This window comes from Molothrus ater, chromosome 39 (assembly GCF_012460135.2).
Source record: "Molothrus ater isolate BHLD 08-10-18 breed brown headed cowbird chromosome 39, BPBGC_Mater_1.1, whole genome shotgun sequence".
Classification (NCBI taxonomy): Eukaryota; Metazoa; Chordata; class Aves; order Passeriformes; family Icteridae; genus Molothrus; species Molothrus ater.
This window is the reverse complement of record NC_071666.1, coordinates 230,306-251,801: the sequence shown is the minus strand read 5'-3', so window position 1 is coordinate 251,801 and position 21,496 is coordinate 230,306. Positions and strand designations below refer to the sequence as shown.

The 21,496-nt window shown below is 49.7% G+C and overlaps 3 long non-coding RNA genes across 4 annotated transcripts; all 3 read left to right on the top strand.

Moving 5' to 3' along the window:
* The first annotated feature begins 7,512 nt into the window (after nt 1–7,512).
* On the top strand, nt 7,513–8,190 carry LOC129047079 (uncharacterized). Its single transcript, XR_008509037.1, has 3 exons — nt 7,513–7,732; nt 7,811–8,039; nt 8,118–8,190. It is a non-coding gene; the product is annotated as an uncharacterized LOC129047079 (long non-coding RNA).
* A 2,859-nt stretch (nt 8,191–11,049) lies between these two features.
* On the top strand, nt 11,050–11,709 carry LOC129047077 (uncharacterized). The gene is made up of 4 exons (XR_008509036.1): nt 11,050–11,080; nt 11,159–11,387; nt 11,466–11,553; nt 11,631–11,709. It is a non-coding gene; the product is annotated as an uncharacterized LOC129047077 (long non-coding RNA).
* A 1,106-nt stretch (nt 11,710–12,815) lies between these two features.
* Nucleotides 12,816–13,495, top strand: LOC129047076 (uncharacterized). 2 transcript variants are annotated; one of them, XR_008509035.1, is made up of 4 exons: nt 12,816–12,834; nt 12,922–13,089; nt 13,172–13,252; nt 13,330–13,495. It is a non-coding gene; the product is annotated as an uncharacterized LOC129047076 (long non-coding RNA). The 2 variants fall into 2 exon arrangements; XR_008509034.1 differs by lacking the exon at nt 12,816–12,834 and having other exon boundaries at nt 12,919–13,089.
* The last annotated feature ends 8,001 nt before the right edge of the window (nt 13,496–21,496 follow it).

The following is a 21,496-nucleotide window of genomic DNA, read 5'->3' as shown; positions in this document are numbered from 1 at the left end:
TTGAGGTAAAACCATCAAGTTTCTGCCCTCCCTGGTGCAAAGTCACATGTTGTTTGAAGAGCATCCCACTGAATTTTCTAAAGATGTGTGAATGTGTCATCTGGACCACAGGAGATAAAGCAGGGTTAAAACACTGAGCAAAACTGCAGTTAACAAACACAAGGTTCATCAACCTTGCAATAGAACTTGCAGAAACCTTTCAAGGCTCATCCAATAAAGCCCCGTGGCACTTTGTTCTTCCCCCTCCTCCCAAATCTCCATCCGTCTGAGCCAGCATCAGCAGGAAATTTTGCACGGAAGCTTGCCAGATAAAATAGCTATATCATCTGCCATTAGTTTTAGAGAGTTCTTCAAAAATAGGTTAAAAATTATTTTATCTATTATTTTTAGCTGTGTCCTAAATTAGGGATGGGCCAAGTCTTGTGTCTTTGTCTCACAGAAAGGTGGTTCACGTGTCCTTTAATATCATATGTGCAACTATTTCCCATCTGCATTCTGCCTTATCAGAAGGCTAATTAATTGTTTTATCATACTATATTACATTACATCTAAACCGAACCTGCCAAGTACTCAACCCCACACACACCGCACACAACTCATGACTGTCACCCAACAGTCCCGACACACATACACACTTGGCCCTGACAGGCCAAGGAAACAAAACACCATCACTTTGGGTGAACAATCTCCACGCTGCATTCTACTTCGGCACAAACACAGGCACAGCAAATGAGATAAGAATTGTTTTTCCTTCCTCTGAGGTTCAGAGAATGTGAATCCCAGAAATATTCTTGGGGAGAATTGTGCCTCGCTTTTCTCTGTGAAGAGAAATGCGGTGACAGGTGCACCCTCGCCTCCAGGGCAAAGAATCACGGAATGGTTTGGGTGGGAAGGGACCTTGAGGTTTATCTTTGATTTATCCAACACTTCAACAGGCAAGAGGGGGCTCATCCGCTTCAGAGCTGCTTGCTTTTCTCACACCTTTCACGAGCAAAGCCTGAAGCAAACCCTCCCGAGTTGCCCTATCGACCAGGGGACCCCTCAGCACTCGGCGATGCTGCCGGCAAAACCTCAAACTTTTACTCACACAGGGACGAGGCTGCGCACTCGGTCGTAACCCAGATTCTCTTTTTCCAACAGTAGCCTCGAACTTGTTCTCTCTGCAGGCCTTTTTGTAAGCACACCGATTAACAGACTACAGAAGTTTCACCAGCAGACTTCAGCTAAATCCAAAATTGGTTTCTACCCCAAGTAACATTTCCAACCCCCTGTCTCACCTGCGATGTTTGGAATTTTAGGAGGTGGCAGCCCACTCGAGATCAAAGGTCCTGGGCAGGGTGCAGACCCAGGGACACAAATGCCATCCCTTTTCCAAGGGAAACAAAACTCATCACCCCAGTTTCCTTACATCAGTTTGCCGAAGACGTTCGGCACTCCCAGGTCACTCAGAGTTCTCGTTGGCTGCAGACTCGGTCTTGGAGTTACGGAGTTACGCTTCCTCCTAACACTCACCTCCCCACCTCAGCCCCCTGCTGCTGCGTCCCCTTCTCCGCTCCTAACCCTACTCTATTTTCCAGCCCGCCCTTGCTCCATCCCTCACTCCGCCCTTAACCCGTCCCACCACACTTCCCGCTCCATCCGTTACTTCACCCACCGCCCACCCGCGAGTCCCCTCCAGCAGCACGCGGGAGCCCGAACCCTCGGAGAGCGGCGCAGCTCTCGCAGCAGGACAACACCCAGGCGAGACAGGCAGGGACAACGTCTGTGGGCTGCAGGGTGTCACAAGGGGCTGCGGGCTGAGGGGAGGGGGCTGGAGGGTGACACAGAGGATGGGGGGAGCTGAGAGGCAGAAGGGGGCGTTAGGAGCAACTGGAGGGCTCCAGGGTGGCACAGAGAGGCTGGGAGCAGGGAACTTGAGGGTGACAAGAAAAGGGTGAGGGGGAGCAGATGCCTTGAGGGGCAAAGTGGGGGGCTGCTTGAGGGTAACAGGTGAACCAGCGCTCACACCACCCCTAACCTTACCCTAAAAACCACCCCTAACCAGGCGGAGAGTGCACGGTGGAGGCCAGGGGGCCAAGGGACAATGTCAGAGGTCTCGGGGTGGCATGCAGACATTGTGGGCTGAGGGGCAAGGAGGGGGAGGCTTGACAGACGGAGAGCTCACACCGAGGGTTAGGGGTACAAAGGACACAGGGTATCAGGTAGGGCTAGGGTACAGGTGCAGCAGCCCTCAACCCAACCCCAAGGTCACCCTAAAGAGCACCCCTAGGACCCCAGTTTTCCCCAACAGCAGCACAAGGCAATAACCCCAATGCTGGGACAGCCCCAGAAGTCTCCCAGCAGCTGCAGGCAGCAACCCTAATAAAAAGGTAGCAATGATGTTTGTGGTCTAGAGAGTGACAGGCAGGAGTTGGGGGCTGAGCAGTTTTTTAGGGGTTTTTAGGGTTTTTCTCATGGCTTTAAAAAAGGATATTTTAGGGCTTTTTTGGAGGAGTTTTCCAGGAATTTTCTGGGAACATTTAGGATACTTTTAGGGCTTTTTCAGGGCTTTTAAAAGATTTTGTTAGGGTATTTTAAGGGCTTTCTTAGTACTTTTAAGAATTGTTGCGGGGGGGGATTTGGGTGTTCTTGGGGGTTTTTTAGGACTATTGAGGGTATGTGGAGGACTTTTTAGGGCTAGGGTATTTTTAGGGTTTTTGAGGGAATTTTTAGGCTTTTTTAGGGTCTTATCAGGGCATTTTAAGGATTGTTGGGGTATTTTTAGAGCTCTTTTGGGACTATTTAGGGTATATTTAGGGATTTCTAAAGGTTCTTTGGGGATTTTTAGGGTTTTTTAAAAGTATTGTATTTCCAGTGTATTCTAACAGCTTGAGCAAGGGGCCAGCAGCGGCACAGCGGGTCAGGTCCCACACTGCCAGTCCAAAGGTTGTAAGTTTTAGACCCAGCTAAGCTGTTGCGGTTAGGGTTAGATGCTCTCAGCTATGGTCTGGGAGAACTTCTGCACAGAAAAACTCACCCCCCGCGTCTCCCGACGCCAGTTCGCAGGAGGCGCTCGGCACTGCCAGGGCAGCCCGAGCTCTCGGCGGGGGCAGCTTTGCTCCCGGAGAAATCCTGCGCCGGCCCTCTTCCCCGTAAAGCCAAACTCACCCCCGCTGCGCGTCGACGTCCGTTCGCAGGAGGCACGCGGCACTCCAAGGGCGGCAAGAGTTCTCGGCGTCGGCAGCCGCGGTCCGTGAGAAATCGTTCTCTGCGGTTTTGGAGGAGGTTTCGGCCATGGGCACACAAAGAGGAAAGGTTAATTTCCTTGGAAAGGAAAGTCTGGCAGCCCATGGTTTAAGGGGCAGACGAAGGGCTGTGCAGCGGAAGGAACTCCTCACAGGACCTTTCTTCACCTCAACCCCACTCCAAGGTCTAGCAGCCCCCCGTGTGCCCAGCTGCTTTCAGAGGGTTACCCGGGCACACCCGCACAGGGAGCCGCTAGTCCAGAGGGGCTAACGGGGGCATCCCAAGGGTCCCTCCAGGAACTACGGTCGGAGCATTCAGCACGGACTAGGGAGCAGCCGGACCCACCCGGGCACGGAGCAACACTTTGAGAAAACGCCAAGGGAAGAGCCCTTTTGCCAAGGGGCAGCATCTGAGCAGGCCAGGTAGCACGTGGGGTTCCAGGAGAGGGCTTTCAACTTTCCCCTTTTACTGTGCCAGTCTCTCCCCAGAGCCCCCAGACCCTCCACAGCACTCCCAGAAAGGAGAGGGGTTATTAGGAGAAAAAGGGTTTAGAAAAAAGAGAAAAAGCTTCCTTTTCCTTTATTTTTTGTGTTCAAACTGGGAGGGACTCTGCTTCCCCTGCAATTTTAGTGGTCTCAGTTAAAAGAATCCCTGCCTTTTCTCTGCTGTTTGGGGTGTTAATTGACAGGGAGTCCTCATTTTCGATTATTTTCCAGTTTAAGTAGAAGGGGAAAACCTTGACAATGTTTCTTATGGGTTTGAATTAAGGGTAGCCACCCCCTTTTTGTTGTTCTGAGGCCTAAATTGAGGGAGAAGCCCAGCTATACCCTCCATCTTAAGAGTTTGAACTGAGGGAAAAATCCCTCTTTTTTCATCACTGGAGAGATTTAAAGAGAGAGGAAAACTTCTGGATTCCACTGGAGAGGAAAACCCCTCTTTTCCCAGTACTTAAGGAGAATAAATTAAAGGGCAGAAGCTATTTATTTGCTATTATATTAGTTTCAGTAGAGGTAACTGCCCCATTTCCTCTGTTTAAGGGGTGCACTGGAAGGAAGCTCTGCCTTTTTCAGCATTTTAAGAGTTTAAAACTACATTTCAGGGCTCTTCTTTCCATGCCATAGGACCAAGTATCTCAGAGCAGGGTAAGCCGGGCACGCACTTAACCCTTACACTGCCTGGGAAGCTTTTATTTTTCTTATTTTTACTTATAAAGTAGTTAGGCCTAATTAGAGGTCCCAAGGAGACTTAGACAATTTTCTCCACCCAGCTTAGTCACACGTGAAATACTACTTAGTAGCCACTAAGGAATGATTAGGAAAGTTAACAGCAAATTACCCAATTTATCTAGTTATGCTGTCTAAACAGAAACTTTTATTTCTTACCAGTTTTCTACCCTTTTGCTCCAAATAGATGTTGCAAAAAAAAAATCACTGATATTTTTCTGGAGAGTTTTCTTCTATAACAAGCCCTCTACTCCCCTTGAAATCAAATTAGAAATGCCAAACACCTGCAGCCACTCTGAGGGCTTTTATACCCGGTGGGATTCGCCCCCTCCCTTTTCCCGGGTGCCACGGGAACGAGAGGCGGGCACCATCAGGGGTATATTAACCCCAGCCTTTGCCCAGGGCCTTCATTCCCCCTCTGGGATGTGCTGGGATCAGAGCTCTCCTCTCATTTCAGGTAAGAAGCTCTTTCAGCTTATCTCAGCTTGTTTTCAGCAGGTGTTTCTGGGCATCTAAAGCAACAGAAGCTTTGATGATACTGTGAAGAAAACAGCATAGAATACAGGGAGTATTTAAGTTCACAATTTTGGGTTCTGTGTTTAGGGGCGGTAAAGTGCATTTGTAATTTCTGGTTTTGTTCTGTTTTTTTTTTTTTTTTTTTTTAGGAGGAGTGCAGCTTCCAGAGGCTCCAGGTTGTGGCAGCTACAACACTTTTTTCAGCAGATTCATCATGTCACAAGAGGCATCTGCCCAGTGTCCAAGATGATGTTTGAGATTGAGGCTTCAGGTGAGTTGAGGATTGTGACTAGGAGAGGGAGGGTGAGCAGGTATCCGGTTAGGAGTTATTGTTGGGGGCATGGGTTTGAAGGCAGCAGGGTGAGAAAGGGTGTTTATTTGAGCCCCCCACCCCAGGCCTTTTAGAAGCCGAGCAGAGGCATTCACACATCTTACAGCACACAAGGTCACCCACTGCACTCACAGGAATGCCATTTAACTTTGCTTTTCTCTAACCCAGGTGCCACTGATAATAAAGGTCACACCCTTGGAATCAGGATGAAGCTGGAGCCTGAAGGAGCCAGGCACACTCAGGAGAGGGCAAGTAGCTGACTTGCTGAGATTTGGCCCACATAACTCTGTACTCATACTTTGGTTTTGTTTTTCTTTATTGTAGCTGACCGAGAGGCTAACAGGCGATCACGGGGCCCTCCGAGGCAGACTCATTTCAGGCGCAACGTGGATCCACGTCACCGATCATCCAAAAGATAAGTCTGGGCCACGGCCTGGAGATGGGACAATGGGAGAGCAGCGGGTTGGGAGTTCCTGGGACAGATTTAATGATTAGCAGAGGGAAAAGCAATCTCCTCCAAGGGGCCTCTTAGGACAGCTGAAGGGAGAGGCTCTGATTTTGATGGCAGCTTTCAGGTGGGCAGCGCAGAACAGTTCCGGTCCACGTCGTGTTGTCCGGTGTACCGTGTTACCTAGTGTGTCTTTGGGGTCCCTTTTGCCTTTTCCCCTCGAGACCCTCACCACAAGCATGATGTGTTGTGTTTATCGTCCCCCTGTTTGTCACGTTCTGTGTCACGGGTGTCCGCACATATTTGTGCTGGAGCTGCTCTGCCCTGCCCTGCCGCATAGCCTGCTGCAAGAGGACAAGTCCCAGGGAGTTGCAGTTTGTGGGGTGTTGCCAGACTCTAGATGATATTCCTAGATAGACAGAAGATGTTTGGAGCTGTGAAGTCATCCCGCAGGCCTTTGACTTTTGTCCTCGCTTTCTTTCAGACGCAGAAGGATAAAATCCAGGGCAAAATCCATCCACCCATCCCGGGTGAGGAGGTTCCCCCGAGCAGGTCAGTCACCGTTTGTCTCTGCAGGGAGAGTGTAAAGTGTGACTTTGTTACAGCTCTGTTCTTTTTCTTTTTAGGAGGTAAAGCTGGATATCAGCAGTCAAGGTGAGGTGGGCAAGGTGAGCATTGAGTAGCGTCCAGAAGCAGTTGTTATTGCTCCAGTCTCACTTTCCAGTGCAACTCTAAGCATCTGTTCCTGTGTTTTCATCAGCCTCGGGGTGCGGCCCCAGGAGCCGGGCATTCTTAGGCGAACGGTGAGTGGCAGAATTGTTGGGTTTTGGCCAGTGTGCTGCAGAGATCATGCACTGATATTTGCATTTCTTTCATGTAGCTGACTAAGAAACAACAGGAAGTTGTTGAACCACAGAGCCAGCAGGAACTTCCCAGATGTTGAGGCTGCCTTCTTTTGCACCTGACAGGGACCTGCATCCCCAGATGTCTGAGAGATAAGTAGAGGGCTACAACCCACAGAGGGGATGCAAGCGGGGTGCAGGGTAGGGACCCACCGGGAGGGGTTTTTGAGTCTCCTTTTGGAGATGGGGGGGTGTCCATGAAGCGGCCCCTTAGGCCCCATAAAAGCAAAGCCTGACTTGTGATCACAGTGCTGAGGTGCGCAGGGCAGAGCAGTCCCGGTGTGTATCATGTCACTTGTCTTTTGTGTGTTATGTGTTGTTTGGATATGTCATGTCCTTTACCTTAGGCCTTGGAGGGGCCTGTCAGAAACCCTGGCATCATTGTTAGCATCTGTGCTCTCTGCATTCCTCGGCCTGGCACCCAGGCCATAGAACTTTTGCCTCAGGAGCTCAGACAGGCATCAGACTCTCTTGTCTCTTTAGAAGCATCTGGTCAGATGTCTTTTCAGGTCTTGTTCTGAGCTGTATGGACAGCTCTGCCCCGCCAGGATCCATTATGGCGGACTAGGACTTGAAAGAACGTGAGGGCAGGTAGAGGCTTCTGGCTGTAGGATTCTCGGGCATCCATCTTTGCAGTTCTTGGAATAAATCATTCGGTTAGCATCTTCTTCCTCCAGGTTTCTCTGAGCCTCATCAGCTCACCATCGGTCTCCCCTCGGTCATCTCCTTTTGCATTCTCTTAGTCCTCGCAGCCATTTTCCTTGCCAGGAGATTTCTGTCCGTGTTGTGTCCCTGTTGTCTGTCACGTCCTGTCTGTCCTGTGTCACGGGTGTCTGCACACATTTGTGCCGGAGCTGCTCTGCCCTGCCGCATAGCCTGGTGCAATAGGACAAGCCCTGGGGGGTTGAAATTTGTAATGTGGGCTGTACTTGGACTCCAGATGCTATTCCTATATTGACCTGAGGTGTTTGCAGCTTTTGAGATTTTCTGCAGGTGTTTGACTTATGTTCTGTCTTTCTTTCAGGTGCAGATGCATTGCACCCATGGCAGAGCCCCCCATCCTGGGTGAGGGGGTTCCTACAAGCAGGTCAGTCAGCATTTGTTTCTGCAGGGGGAGTGTCGAGGGTGACCCTGTTACAGCTCTGTTCTTTGTCTTTCTTTTTAGGAAGTAAATCTGGATCCTAGCAGTCAAGTTCAGGAGAGCAAGGTGATCAGTAGCCTTTCTTGTTGCTGAGGTCTCAATTCCTGGGGCAAGTCTAAGTCTCCATTCTCGTTTTTGTGCCTTAGGCAATCCGCTCGGAGCACGCCAAGCTCCCATCCCCAGCGGCCGATGGACCGGGTTTGCTGCTCTCACGAGCCCTGAGTTCCGGGTCAGGAACCGCCGAGGAGCTGCGGTGAGTCGGGGAAGTAGGGAGGAGGAGCGAGGGTCCCCTCAGGTTTGAGCCATGCCAAATCACTTCATCTCCTCTTAGCCCAGGCTTAACCCGTGACGACGGCCTCGGTCTCCGAGCGTGCCCGAAGCGTGCGGCCCGAGGAGCTGAGCGTTCTTATAGGAGCACGGTGAGTAGCTGACTTGTGGGGTTTTGGCCGAGGGGCTGCCAAGATCGGGCACTGATGTTTGGTTTTCTTTAATACAGCTGTCTGAGAGACACCAGCCCGGTGCCAGCAGGACCTTCCCGGCTGACGAGGCGGCCTTTCTTCACACCCGAGACCGGCATCCCCAGCTGTGCGAGAGATAAGTAGAGGGCTACGACCCAGAGAGGGGATGAAAGCAGGGTGCTGGTTTGGGAATTACTGGGAGGGGTTTTTGAGTCCACTTAGGAGGTGGGGGGGTGTCCATGAAGTGGCCCCTTAGGCCCCATAAAAGCAAAGCCTGACTTTTGATCACAGTGCTGAGGTGCGCAGGGCAGAGCAGTCCCGGTATGTATCGTGTCACTTGTCTTTTGTGTATTATGTGGTGTTTGGATATGTCATGTCTTTTACCTTAGGCCTTGGAGGGGCCTGTCAGAAACCCTGGCATCGTTGTTAGCATCTGTGATCTCTGCATTCCTAGAGAATGGCAACCAATGCCAAAGAACTTTGGACTCAGGAGCTCAGACAGGCATCAGACTCTCTTGTCTCTTTAGAAGCATCCGGTCAGGTGTCTTTTCAGGTCTTGTTCTGAGCTGTGTGGAAAGCTATGCCCCGCCAGGATCCATTATGGCGGACTAGGACTTGAAGGAATGTGAGGGCAGGTAGAGGCTTCTGGCCGTAGGATTCTCAGGCATCCATCTTTGCAGTTCTTGGAATAAATCATTCGGTTAGCATCTTCTTCTTCCTCCAGGTTTCTCTGAGCCTCATCAGCTCACCATCGGTCTCTCCTCGGTCATCTCCTTTTGCATTCTCTCAGTCCTCGCAGCCATTTTCCTTGCCAGGAGATTTCTGTCCGTGTCGTGTCCCCGTTGTCTGTCACGTCCTGTCCTGTGTCACGGGTGTCTGCACACATTTGTGCCGGAGCTGCTCTGCCCTGCCGCATAGCCTGGTGCAATAGGAGAAGTTGCGGGTACTTGAAGTTTGTAATGTGGGGTGTAGTTGGACTCTAGGTGGGATTTGTAGATGGACACAAGATATCTGGAGCTCTTAAGTTATCCTGCAACAGTTTGACTCTTGTCCTAACTTTTTTTTCAGTTTCAGATGGATTAAATGTGTGCCAGAGGGCCCCATCCCGGGTGAGTGGTTTCCCCCGAGCAGGTGAGGCACCATTTGTCTCTGCAGCAGAAGTGTATGCGGTGACTCTGTTACAGCTCTGTTCTTAGTCTTTCTTTTTAGGAAGTAAATCTGGATACCAGCAGTCAAGGTGAGCAGTGGAGAGAAGTAGTTGTTATTGCTCCAGTCTCAGTTTCTGGTGCTGCTCTATGTTTCCATTCTCTTTTTTGTGCCTTAGGCAATCCACTCGGAGCCTGCCGAGCCCCCGTCACCAGCCGGCCGATGCACCGGGTTCCCTGCACGTGTGAGCCCTGTGGATGCGTTACAGGATCCGGTGAGGAAGCCCAGAACTCTTCTATTGGAAGGTGCCATCCAGGTGGCCTTGGGCAGCTGCCAAGGAGTTGTGGTGAGTCGGGGAAGTAGGGAGGAGGAGCGAGGGTCCCCTCAGGTTTCAGCCATGCCACATGACCTCGTCTCCGTTAACCCAGGCTTACCCCGTGGCAATGGCTTCAGCCTCGGAGCGCGGCCGAAGGGTGCGGCCCCAGGAGCCGGGCATTCTTAGGAGAACGGTGAGTGGCAGAATTGTTGGGTTTTGGCCAGTGTGCTGCAGAGATCATGCATTGATATTTGCATTTCTTTCATGTAGCTGACTGAGAAACAACAGGAAGTTGTTGAACAACAGTGCCAGCAGGAACTTCCCAGATGTTGAGGCTGCCTTCTTTTGCACCTGACAGGGACCTGCATCCCCAGATGTCTGAGAGATAAGTAGAGGGCTACAACCCACAGAGGGGATGAAAGCGGGGCGCAGGGTAGGGACCCACTGGGAGGGGTTTTTGAGTCTCCTTTGGAGATGGGGGTGTCCATGAAGCGGCCCCTTAGGCCCCATAAAAGCAAAGCCTGACTTTTGATCACAGTGCTGAGGTGCGCAGGGCAGAGCAGTCCCGGTGTGTATCGTGTCACTTGTCTTTTGTGTGTTATGTGTTGTTTGGATATGTCATGTCTTTTATCTTAGGCCTTGGAGGGGCCTGTCAGAAACCCTGGCATCATTGTTAGTATCTGTGCTCTCTGCATTCCTCGGCCTGGCACCAATGCCATAGAGCTTTGGACTCAGGAGCTCAGACAGGCATCAGACTCTCTTGTCTCTTTAGAAGCATCTGGTCAGATGTCTTTTCAGGTCTTGTTCTGAGCTGTACGGACAGCTCTGCCCCGCCAGGATCCATTATGGCGGACTAGGACTTGAAAGAACATGAGGGCAGGTAGAGGCTTCTGGCTGTAGGATTCTCGGCATCCATCTTTGCAGTTCTTGGAATAAATCATTCGGTTAGCATCTTCTTCCTCCAGGATTCTCTGAGCCTCATCAGCTCACCATTGGTCTCTCCTCGGTCATCTCCTTTTGCATTCTCTCAGTCCTCGCAGCCATTTTCCTTGCCAGGAGATTTCTGTCCGTGTTGTGTCCCTGTTGTCTGTCACGTCCTGTCTGTCCCGTGTCACGGGTGTCTGCACACATTTGTGCCGGAGCTGCTCTGCCCTGCTGCATAGCCTGGTGCAATAGGACAAGCCCTGGGGGGTTGAAATTTGTAATGTGGGCTGTACTTGGACTCCAGATGCTATTCCTATATTGACCTGAGGTGTTTGCAGCTTTTGAGATTTTCTGCAGGTGTTTGACTTATGTTCTAACTCTCTTTCAGGTGCAGATGCATTGCACCCATGGCAGAGCCCCCATCCTGGGTGAGGGGGTTCCTACAAGCAGGTCAGTCACCATTGGTCTCTGCAGGGGGAGTGTCAAGGGTGACCCTGTTACAGCTCTGTTCTTTGTCTTTCTTTTTAGGAAGTAAATCTGGATCCTAGCAGTCAAGTTCAGGAGAGCAAGGTGATCAGTAGCCTTTCTTGTTGCTGAGGTCTCAATTCCTGGGGCAAGTCTAAGTCTCCATTCTCGTTTTTGTGCCTTAGGCAATCCGCTCGGAGCACGCCAAGCTCCCATCCCCAGCGGCCGATGGACCGGGTTTGCTGCTCTCACGAGCCCTGAGTTCCGGGTCAGGAACCGCCGAGGAGCTGCGGTGAGTCGGGGAAGTAGGGAGGAGGAGCGAGGGTCCCCTCAGGTTTGAGCCATGCCAAATCACTTCATCTCCTCTTAGCCCAGGCTTAACCCGTGACGACGGCCTCGGTCTCCGAGCGTGCCCGAAGCGTGCGGCCCGAGGAGCTGAGCGTTCTTATAGGAGCACGGTGAGTAGCTGACTTGTGGGGTTTTGGCCGAGGGGCTGCCAAGATCGGGCACTGATGTTTGGTTTTCTTTAATACAGCTGTCTGAGAGACACCAGCCCGGTGCCAGCAGGACCTTCCCGGCTGACGAGGTGGCCTTTCTTCGCACCCGAGACCAACAGCACCAGCTGTGCGAGAGATAAGTAGAGGGCCACGACCCAGAGAGGGGGATGAAAGCAGGGTGCTGGTTTGGGAATTACTGGGAGGGGTTTTTGAGTCCACTTAGGAGGTGGGGGGGTGTCCATGAAGTGGCCCCTTAGGCCCCATAAAAGCAAAGCCTGACTTTTGATCACAGTGCTGAGGTGCGCAGGGCAGAGCAGTCCCGGTGTGTATCGTGTCACTTGTCTTTTGTGTATTATGTGGTGTTTGGATATGTCATGTCTTTTACCTTAGGCCTTGGAGGGGCCTTTCAGAAACCCTGGCATCGTTGTTAGCATCTGTGATCTCTGCATTCCTAGAGAATGGCAACCAATGCCAAAGAACTTTGGACTCAGGAGCTCAGACAGGCATCAGACTCTCTTGTCTCTTTAGAAGCATCCGGTCAGGTGTCTTTTCAGGTCTTGTTCTGAGCTGTGTGGAAAGCTATGCCCCGCCAGGATCCATTATGGCGGACTAGGACTTGAAGGAATGTGAGGGCAGGTAGAGGCTTCTGGCCGTAGGATTCTCAGGCATCCATCTTTGCAGTTCTTGGAATAAATCATTCGGTTAGCATCTTCTTCTTCCTCCAGGTTTCTCTGAGCCTCATCAGCTCACCATCGGTCTCTCCTCGGTCATCTCCTTTTGCATTCTCTCAGTCCTCGCAGCCATTTTCCTTGCCAGGAGATTTCTGTCCGTGTCGTGTCCCCGTTGTCTGTCACGTCCTGTCTGTCCTGTGTCACGGGTGTCTGCACACATTTGTGCCGGAGCTGCTCTGCCCTGCTGCATAGCCTGGTGCAATAGGAGAAGTTGCGGGTACTTGAAGTTTGTAATGTGGGGTGTAGTTGGACTCTAGGTGGGATTTGTAGATGGACACAGGATATCTGGAGCTCTTAAGTTATCCTGCAACAGTTTGACTCTTGTCCTAACTTTTTTTTCAGTTTCAGATGGATTAAATGTGTGCCAGAGGGCCCCATCCCGGGTGAGTGGTTTCCCCCGAGCAGGTGAGGCACCATTTGTCTCTGCAGCAGAAGTGTATGCGGTGACTCTGTTACAGCTCTGTTCTTAGTCTTTCTTTTTAGGAAGTAAATCTGGATACCAGCAGTCAAGGTGAGCAGTGGAGAGAAGTAGTTGTTATTGCTCCAGTCTCAGTTTCTGGTGCTGCTCTATGTTTCCATTCTCTTTTTTGTGCCTTAGGCAATCCACTCGGAGCCTGCCGAGCCCCCGTCACCAGCCGGCCGATGCACCGGGTTCCCTGCACGTGTGAGCCCTGTGGATGCGTTACAGGATCCGGTGAGGAAGCCCAGAACTCTTCTATTGGAAGGTGCCATCCAGGTGGCCTTGGGCAGCTGCCAAGGAGTTGTGGTGAGTCGGGGAAGTAGGGAGGAGGAGCGAGGGTCCCCTCAGGTTTCAGCCATGCCACATGACCTCGTCTCCGTTAACCCAGGCTTACCCCGTGACAATGGCATCAGCCTCGGAGCGCGGCCGAAGGGTGCGGCCCCAGGAGCCGGGCATTCTTAGGAGAACGGTGAGTGGCAGAATTGTTGGGTTTTGGCCAGTGTGCTGCAGAGATCATGCATTGATATTTGCATTTCTTTCATGTAGCTGACTGAGAAACAACAGGAAGTTGTTGAACAACAGTGCCAGCAGGAACTTCCCAGATGTTGAGGCTGCCTTCTTTTGCACCTGAGACGGACCTGCATCCCCAGATGTCTGAGAGATAAGTAGAGGGCTACAACCCACAGAGGGGATGCAAGCGGGGTGCAGGGTAGGGACCCACCGGGAGGGATTTTTGAGTCTCCATTGGAGATGGGGGGTGTCCATGAAGCGGCCCCTTAGGCCCCATAAAAGCAAAGCCTGACTATGGATCACAGTGCTGAGGTGCGCAGGGCAGAGCAGTCCCGGTGTGTATCGTGTCACTTGTCTTTTGTGTATTATGTGTGTTTGCATATGTCATGTCTTTTATCTTAGGCCTTGGAGGGGCCTGTCAGAAACCCTGGCATCGTTGTTAGCATCTGCGATCTCTGCATTCCTCGGCCTGGCACCCAGGCCATGGAACTTTGGACTCAGGAGCTCAGACAGGCATCAGACTCTCTTGTCTCTTTAGAAGCATCCGGTCAGATGTCTTTTCAGGTCTTGTTCTGAGCTGTGTGGACAGCTCTGCCCCGCCAGGATCCATTATGGCGGACTAGGACTTGTGTGAAGGTGAGGGCAGGTAGAGGCTTCTGGCCGTAGGATTCTCGGGCATCCATCTTTGCAGTTCTTGGAATAAATCATTCGGTTAGCATCTTCTTCCTCCAGGTTTCTCTGAGCCTCATCAGCTCACCCTCGTCTCCCCTCGGTCATCTCCTTTTGCATTCTCTCAGTCCTCGCAGCCATTTTCCTTGCCAGGAGATTTCTGTCCGTGTTGTGTCCCCGTTGTCTGTCTCGTCCTGTCCTGTGTCACGGGTGTGCGCACACATTTGTGCCGGAGCTGCTCTGCCCTGCCGCATAGCCTGGTGCAATAGGAGAAGCCCTGGGGGGTTGACATTTTTAATATGATCTGTACTTTGCCTCTAGATGCCATTCCTAGATTGACCTAAGGTGTTTGCAGGTTTTGAGTTATCCTGCAGGTGTTTGACATATGTTCTGTCTTTATTTCAGGTGCAGATGCATTGCATCCATGGCAGAGCCCCCCATCCTGGGTGAGTGGGTTCCCACAAGCAGGTCAGTCAGCATTTGTTTCTGCAGGGGGAGTGTCGAGGGTGACCCTGTTACAGCTCTGTTCTTTGTCTTTCTTTTTAGGAAGTAAAGCTGGATCCTAGCAGTCAAGTTCAGGAGAGCAAGGTGATCAGGAGCATTTTTTGTTGCTGAGGTCTCAATTCCTGGGCCAAATCTAAGTCTTCATTCTCTTTTTTGTGGTTTAGGCAATCCAGTCGGAGCCTGCCGAGCCCCCGTCACCAGCCGGCCGAGGCACCGGGTTCCCTGCACGTGCGAGCCCTGTGGATGCGTTACAGGACCTGGTGATGAAGCCCTGAACTCTTCTATTTGAAGTTGCCATCCAGGTGGCCTTGGGCACCTGCCGAGGAGTTGCGGTGAGTAGGGGAAGTAGGGAGGAGGAGCGAGGGTCCCCTCAGGTTTCAGCCATGCCCAATCACCTCATCTCCTCTTACCCCAGGCACCCCCTGTGACGACGGCCTCGGTCTCCGAGCGTGCCCGAAGCGTGCGGCCCGAGCAGCTGAGCGTTCTTAGCAGCACGGTGAGTAGCTGACTTGTGGGGTTTTGGTCGTGGGGCTGCCTAGATCGGGCACTGATGTTTGGTTTTCTTTAATACAGCTGTCTGAGAGACACCAGCCCGGTGCCAGCAGGACCTTCCCGGCTGACAAGGTGGCCTTTCTTCGCCCCTTAGACCGGCATCCCCAGATGTGCGAGAGATAAGTAGAGGGCCATGACCCAGAGAGGGGGATGAAAGCAGGGTGCTGGTTTGGGAATTACTGGGAGGGGTTTTTGAGTCCACTTAGGAGGTGGGGGGGTGTACATGAAGCGGCCCCTTAGGCCCCATAAAAGCAAAGCCTGGCTTTGGATCACAGTGCTGAGGTGTGCAGGGCAGAGCAGTCCCGGTGTGTATTGTGTCACTTGTCTTTTGTGTGTCATGTGTGTTTGGATATGTCATGTCTTTTATCTTAGGCCTTGGAGGGGCCTGTCAGAAACCCTGGCATCATTGTTAGCATCTGTGCTCTCTGCATTCCTCGGCCTGGCACCCAGGCCATGGAACTTTTGCCTCAGGAGCTCAGACAGGCATCAGACTCTCTTGTCTCTTTAGAAGCATCCGGTCAGATGTCTTTTCAGGTCTTGTTCTGAGCTGTACGGACAGCTCTGCCCCGCCAGGATCCATTATGGCGGACTAGGACTTGAAAGAACGTGAGGGCAGGTAGAGGCTTCTGGCCGTAGGATTCTCGGGCATCCATCTTTGCAGTTCTTGGAATAAATCATTCGGTTAGCATCTTGTTCCTCCAGGTTTCTCTGAGCCTCATCAGCTAACCATCGGTCTCCCTTCGGTCATCTCCTTTTGCATTCTCTCAGTCCTCGCAGCCATTTTCCTTGCCAGGAGATTTCTGTCCGTGTTGTGTCCCCGTTGTCTGTCACGTCCTGTCCTGTGTCACGGGTGTCTGCACACATTTGTGCCGGAGCTGCTCTGCCCTGCCACATAGCCTGGTGCAATAGGAGAAGTTGCGGGGACTTGAAGTTTGTAATGTGGGCTGTAGTTGGACTCTAGGTGGGATTTGTAGGTGGACACAGGATATCTGGAGCTCTTAAGTTATCCTGCAACAGTTTGACTCTTGTCCTAACTTTCTTTCAGATGCAGAAGGATAAAATCCCGGGCAGAGCCCCCATCCCAGGTGAGGGGATTGCCCCGAGCAGGTCAGTCACTGTTTGTTTCTGCAGAGGAAGCATAAATGGTGGCTGTTACAGCATTGTTCTTTGTCTCTCTTTTTAGGAGGTCAAGGCCGAGAGCAGTGGGCAAGGTGAGCATTGAATAGCGTACAGTAGCAGTTGTTATTGCTGAGGTCTCAGTTTTGGTGCAGCTCTAAGCATCTCCACTTTTTTTTTTATTTTAGGTGGTCCGCTTGCCATTTATCCTGGCCAAGCATGCCCATGCCAGGTGGGTGAGAGCTTAAGGTATCGGTGTGGCATCCTTGTCAGATTAGGGAGGTTGTGTTTTCACAGTATCTCAGCATGCTTTTCTGCTTTGTTTCATTGCAGGTGCCGTCGCTGCCCTAGGCACTCCAAGGAACGGAGGAGGGCAGGTGAGTCGGAGTTTAGGCAGGCTGACTCCTAGGTGAGCGTTACACAGCAGCATGCTAAGCGTGTCCCTTTTCTCTTTGCAGGTCTCTTCCGGGCACCCTCCGGAGCCAAATCAAGATTTGAGGTGAGCCGGGGCAGTGGTGCGGAGGAGTCCCGGGGATTACTGTTTTTGAGGGCAATAGTCAGGTTTTCTGTTTTGTCTTAGGTACCCTGAGGAGGCTCGTAGCCCAAGCTTGGAAACGGCAGCACCGAAGCACACACGGAGAGCATCTCCACGTCCACGTGCGACCGAGGATGGATTTTGTCCGCTCCTCTTCCAAAAGCTAAGTGTCGGGGCCAGCGGCTGGGAGAAGGGGAAAAGCCTTTACTCTCACAGGAGGCAATCAGATGTCAGCTTAGGGGAGAGGTCTGTAGCGGGGTGGGCTCTCTGGAAGTAAAGGGAGAGGGTTTCCCCTCAGCCTCGCCAGAGCCTTTGCCGGGCAGGGCAGTTCCGACCCATCTTCACATTTTCGTGTACTTTGCGTCGTCCGCCTCCCTCGACTCGACGTCGTCACGGATCTTTCCCCCGAGGAGCTCGCCATCACGTCCGGAGCTCCGGCCACGGTCACCCGGCAGTCGGCTTCCTTCTCTAGGCTCACCGAGCCTCTCGAGCATCCTCTTAAGTACTTTGGCACTAACTTCTTTTAATGAGTTACATTTCATCATCATGTGCCATCGTCATAGGGCTTCCTTTCCTTTGGCATCATCAGCCTCTGGCTCACCTTGGGCTACGCATCTCGGGTCCCTACGGGGACAGTGCCAGGCAGTTTCCACTCGTCTCTGTGTTATGTCGTCCGTGTCCGTGTCATGTCGTCCGTGTCCGTGTTATGTCGTCCGTGTCTGTGTTATGTAGTCCGTGTCCATCGTCTTACGTGTCACAGGCCTTTGTTACGTCTCAACGCTTTATCGGCACTATTCCGTGCCACGTAGGCCATATTCTACTCACGTTCCTTTCCGGATATCCCTTATTCCATCATCTTTACATTTTTACTCTTTGAGACAGGAATGTCTCAAAGGGACAAGATGTTCTCATCCGTCTTCCTTCCCACTACCAGCTTTGGTAGTGCCTTTTTTTCCACGCCATTCTCTTGGACTTCCTGAGGGAGCGTCTTACACCCTCCTCACGTGAGTGCAGGAGTTCTATAGGTTCCATCTTCTCAAAGGGTACAGGGCTCAAGAATTAATCTTCCAGAGAGCTATCTCAAGTCCTGGCTTATACTGTATGTACTTACATTGTTTGTACCTATGCTGGTTTATACTGTATGTACTTATACTGTATGTACTTACATTGTGTGTACCTGTGTTGGCTTACACTGTATGTACTTACATTGTGTGTACCTGTGCTGGCTTATATTGTATGGACTTACACTCCATGTACACTTGCACTGTATGCGTCTGCTTTTATTGTGTGTACTCATGTTGTACCGCTTATGGTCGGAGCTGCCCTGCCCTGGCACATAGTCACAGTTAGGTAGAACAGTTATAAAAACTTTACTGTTCATCTGTCTTTAATGGGGTTTAGGGTAGAAAATTTATTGGTCCAGAGCGGGGACAAGTCCTAGCTGTCAGCCACTCATCGACCGCTTCCTGTCGTCTCACAGGTCCCTGAGGCTACTGATTTCCCCAGAATCTACAATTTGACGTCGAGGAGCGGCAGCCAGAAGAAGCGTGGAAGCGCGTTCTTCAGCGTCTCGAGTAAGAGCCACAGGGAACGTTTAAATGGGAGGAGTGTGTGAGCGTGTGTGAGAGCACGTGTCTGTCTGTTGGCGTCTGCTCGTCTCTGAGTGTGTGAGCGCATGCTGTAACTGGATTTAACCTTGTGTGTGTGACTTTTGCTTTTCAGGTTTTTCAACTCATTTGTAAATTTAGAGTAAAAAATCCCCAGCCGGGTTTAGCCCCCCCACCCCCCCGGCTGTTTTTTTTTTTCTTTTTTTTTTTCCCCCCGGCTGGGTTTTTTTCCCGGGTCCCGGTCGGTCAGCGAGGCGACGTTCATCGCCAAAGTTTGGGCACAGACCCTCCAGGGACCGGGTATTTCTTCAGGCAGGAGGAATTTTTGGAGGCTCCAGGGAACCACGTTCCCAAGGAGCAATGATTGCTGGGTTGTAATTTAGCAGTTGTGATCAGAGGGATGGTGAGTTTGTGTGTCATTTGAAGGGGGTGTTAATGGTAGATGAGTGCTGTTTTTTGTGTGCTTTTGTTGTTTTGGGTGTCCTGTAACAATAAATCCACAAGTAATGAAAATAGAAAAAGGTTATCATCTTGTGTTAATGTGTGTGTTGTGTTGTATTGCTTTGTATTGCAGGGTGAGCACAGGGTGAACTCTCTCCTCCTTGCTGTGACGCCTGGGCTGGCAGGGATGACACAGTGACCTCTGGCAGCCGATGCTGCCTGTGCCATCAGCTGGCACTGACGTGTTTGATGAAAATCCTTTTGCTGGGTTTTTTCTCCTGAGAAGCCTCAGAACAGAAATGGAACCAATAATAATCTGGTGGCTGTGGAGTGTGGGCTGGAGATGGTTTAGCAACAGGGGCATCTTGGGTTGGTCTCCTGTGCATTGTTTCTACTTGATGACCAATCATGGTCCAGCGGTGTCGGGGCTGTGAGCAGTCCCAGGTTTTTATTATTCATTCCTTTCCAGCTTTCTGATGTCTCCTTGCTCTTTTAGTGTAGTTCTAATATCTCATTTTCTTTTAATATAATAGAGATCATAAAATAATATTTCAGCCTTCTGAAAGGGGGAGTCAAGATTCTCATCTCCTCCCTTGTCCTGGAGGACCCTCAAACCCCACCACAATCAGCGGCCGAGCGGGTTTGTGCGAGCCTCTCAGGAACCCTTGGCCGGTCCCGAGTTGGCAGACACCGGGGGGGGGGCAGCCCCGACACGGCCAACAGCGGGGAGACACTGTCTGTGCCCCGAGGGTGCTGAGGGCACCTGGGCTGGGGGGAGACACTCTCTGTGCCCCGAGGGTGCTGAGGGCACCTGGGCTGGGGGGAGACACTCTCTGTGTGTGCCCCGAGGGTGCTGAGGGCACCTGGGCTGGGGGGAGACACTCTCTGTGCCCCGAGGGTACTGATGGCACCTGGGCTGGGGGGAGACACTCTCTGTGTGTGCCCCGAGGGTGCTGAGGGCACCTGGGCTGGGGGGAGACACTCTCTGTGTGTGCCCTGAGGGTGCTGAGGGCACCTGGGCTGGGGGCAGACACTCTCTGTGCCCCGAGGGTGCTGAGGGCACCTGGGCTGGGGGGAGACACTCTCTGTGTGTGCCCCGAGGGTGCTGAGGGCACCTGGCCTGGTCGCCTTTGCAGCAGAAGAGACACCAGAGACAGCGGTAGAAGATAAAGGGCCGACTCTTAGCAGGGGTTAATCCAAGGTTTTATTAGGATCCCAAAGGAGCTCCTGCACCTCAGGGGGCTCCTGCCCAGAGCTCCGGGAGATGTGCCAAGGTTACATTTTAAGGGAGGTGGAAACCGACAGTAGATAACATCCTACCAACCATTAAGTGACCCTAAGGGATGGATGCTGGGGGATAGACATATAGGACAGCGTATGGGGCAAGGCTTGGGGGGCTGACCCCTAGCCTCTGGCTAATCACTCGAGGACTTGGACTGAAACTTCTGCATGGGGGGGATGGGAGGCTGAGTGATTGACAGAGAGCCTGGGTGGGGGTTTGGGGATGATCTCATCCCAGGAGAGGGATAACACAGGTAAAGGGAGGGGGGTACAGTTTGGGATAAACCATTTGGGAAAAATATGAGGATACAAAACAAAATTACTTCAAAGTATTACAAAGTATAAAAATGCACTCCAGCAGGTTTGGGCAGCACCAAATAAAATGTAATAAAATGCTTTAAAAATAGAAAAATTAAAAATAAAAATAAATAAAATAACAAAAGTAATTAAAAATAAATAATAAAAAAAACCCAAACTGTAAAGTGCTGTTAAGTGCTGTACAAGTTCCATAAAATGTAGTGCCGTAATGCAAGACCCTCAAACACCAGCACAATCACCAGCTTAAATTGGTCTGGGCAGCACCAAATAAAATAAAATAAATAGCTTTAAAAATAGAAAAATTAAAAAAAAATTAAATAAAAAACAAAATTAAAAAAATAAATGCTTTAAAAATAGAAAAATGAGAACTAAAAAATAAAAAGAAAATTAAAAAAAATAAAATGCTTTAAAAAGAGAAAAATTAAAAATAAAAATTAAATAAAAAATAAAATTTAATAAATGCTTTAAAAATAGAAAAATTAAAATAACAATTAAATAAAATTAAAATTAAATAAATAAAATAAATGCTTTAAAAATAGAAACATTAAAAATAAAAAATTATTACAAAACAAAATTACAAAAATATAATAAATGCTTTAAAAATAGAAAAATTAAATATAAAAATTAAATTAAAAATTAATAAAATTAAAAGGTTTAAAAATAGAAAAATTAGAAATAAAAAATTAAATTAAAAAATAAAAAAAGGTTTCAAAATATAAAATTAAAAATAAAAATTAAATAAAAAATAAAATTAAACAATAAAAAAGCTTTGAAAATAGAAAAATTAAAAATAAAAATTAAATAAAAAATAAAATTAAAAATAATAAATGCTTTAAAAATAAAAAAAATTAAGAATAAAAATAAATAACAAATAAAATTAAAAATTCAAAAACTTTGAAAATAAAATGTTTAAAAACTAAAAATTAAATAAAAAACAAAATTAAAAAATAAATGCTTTAAAAATAGAAAAAATAAATATAAAGATTAGGAAAAAAACAAAATTAAAAAAAATGCTTTAATAATACAAAAATTAAAAATAGAAAAATAAATAAAAAACAAAATTAAAAAAATAAATGCTTTAAAAGAAGAAAACTGAAAAATAAAAAAATTAAGAATAAAAATAAATAAAAAATAAAATTTAAAAATTCAAAAACTTTGAAAATAGAAAATTTAAAAAATA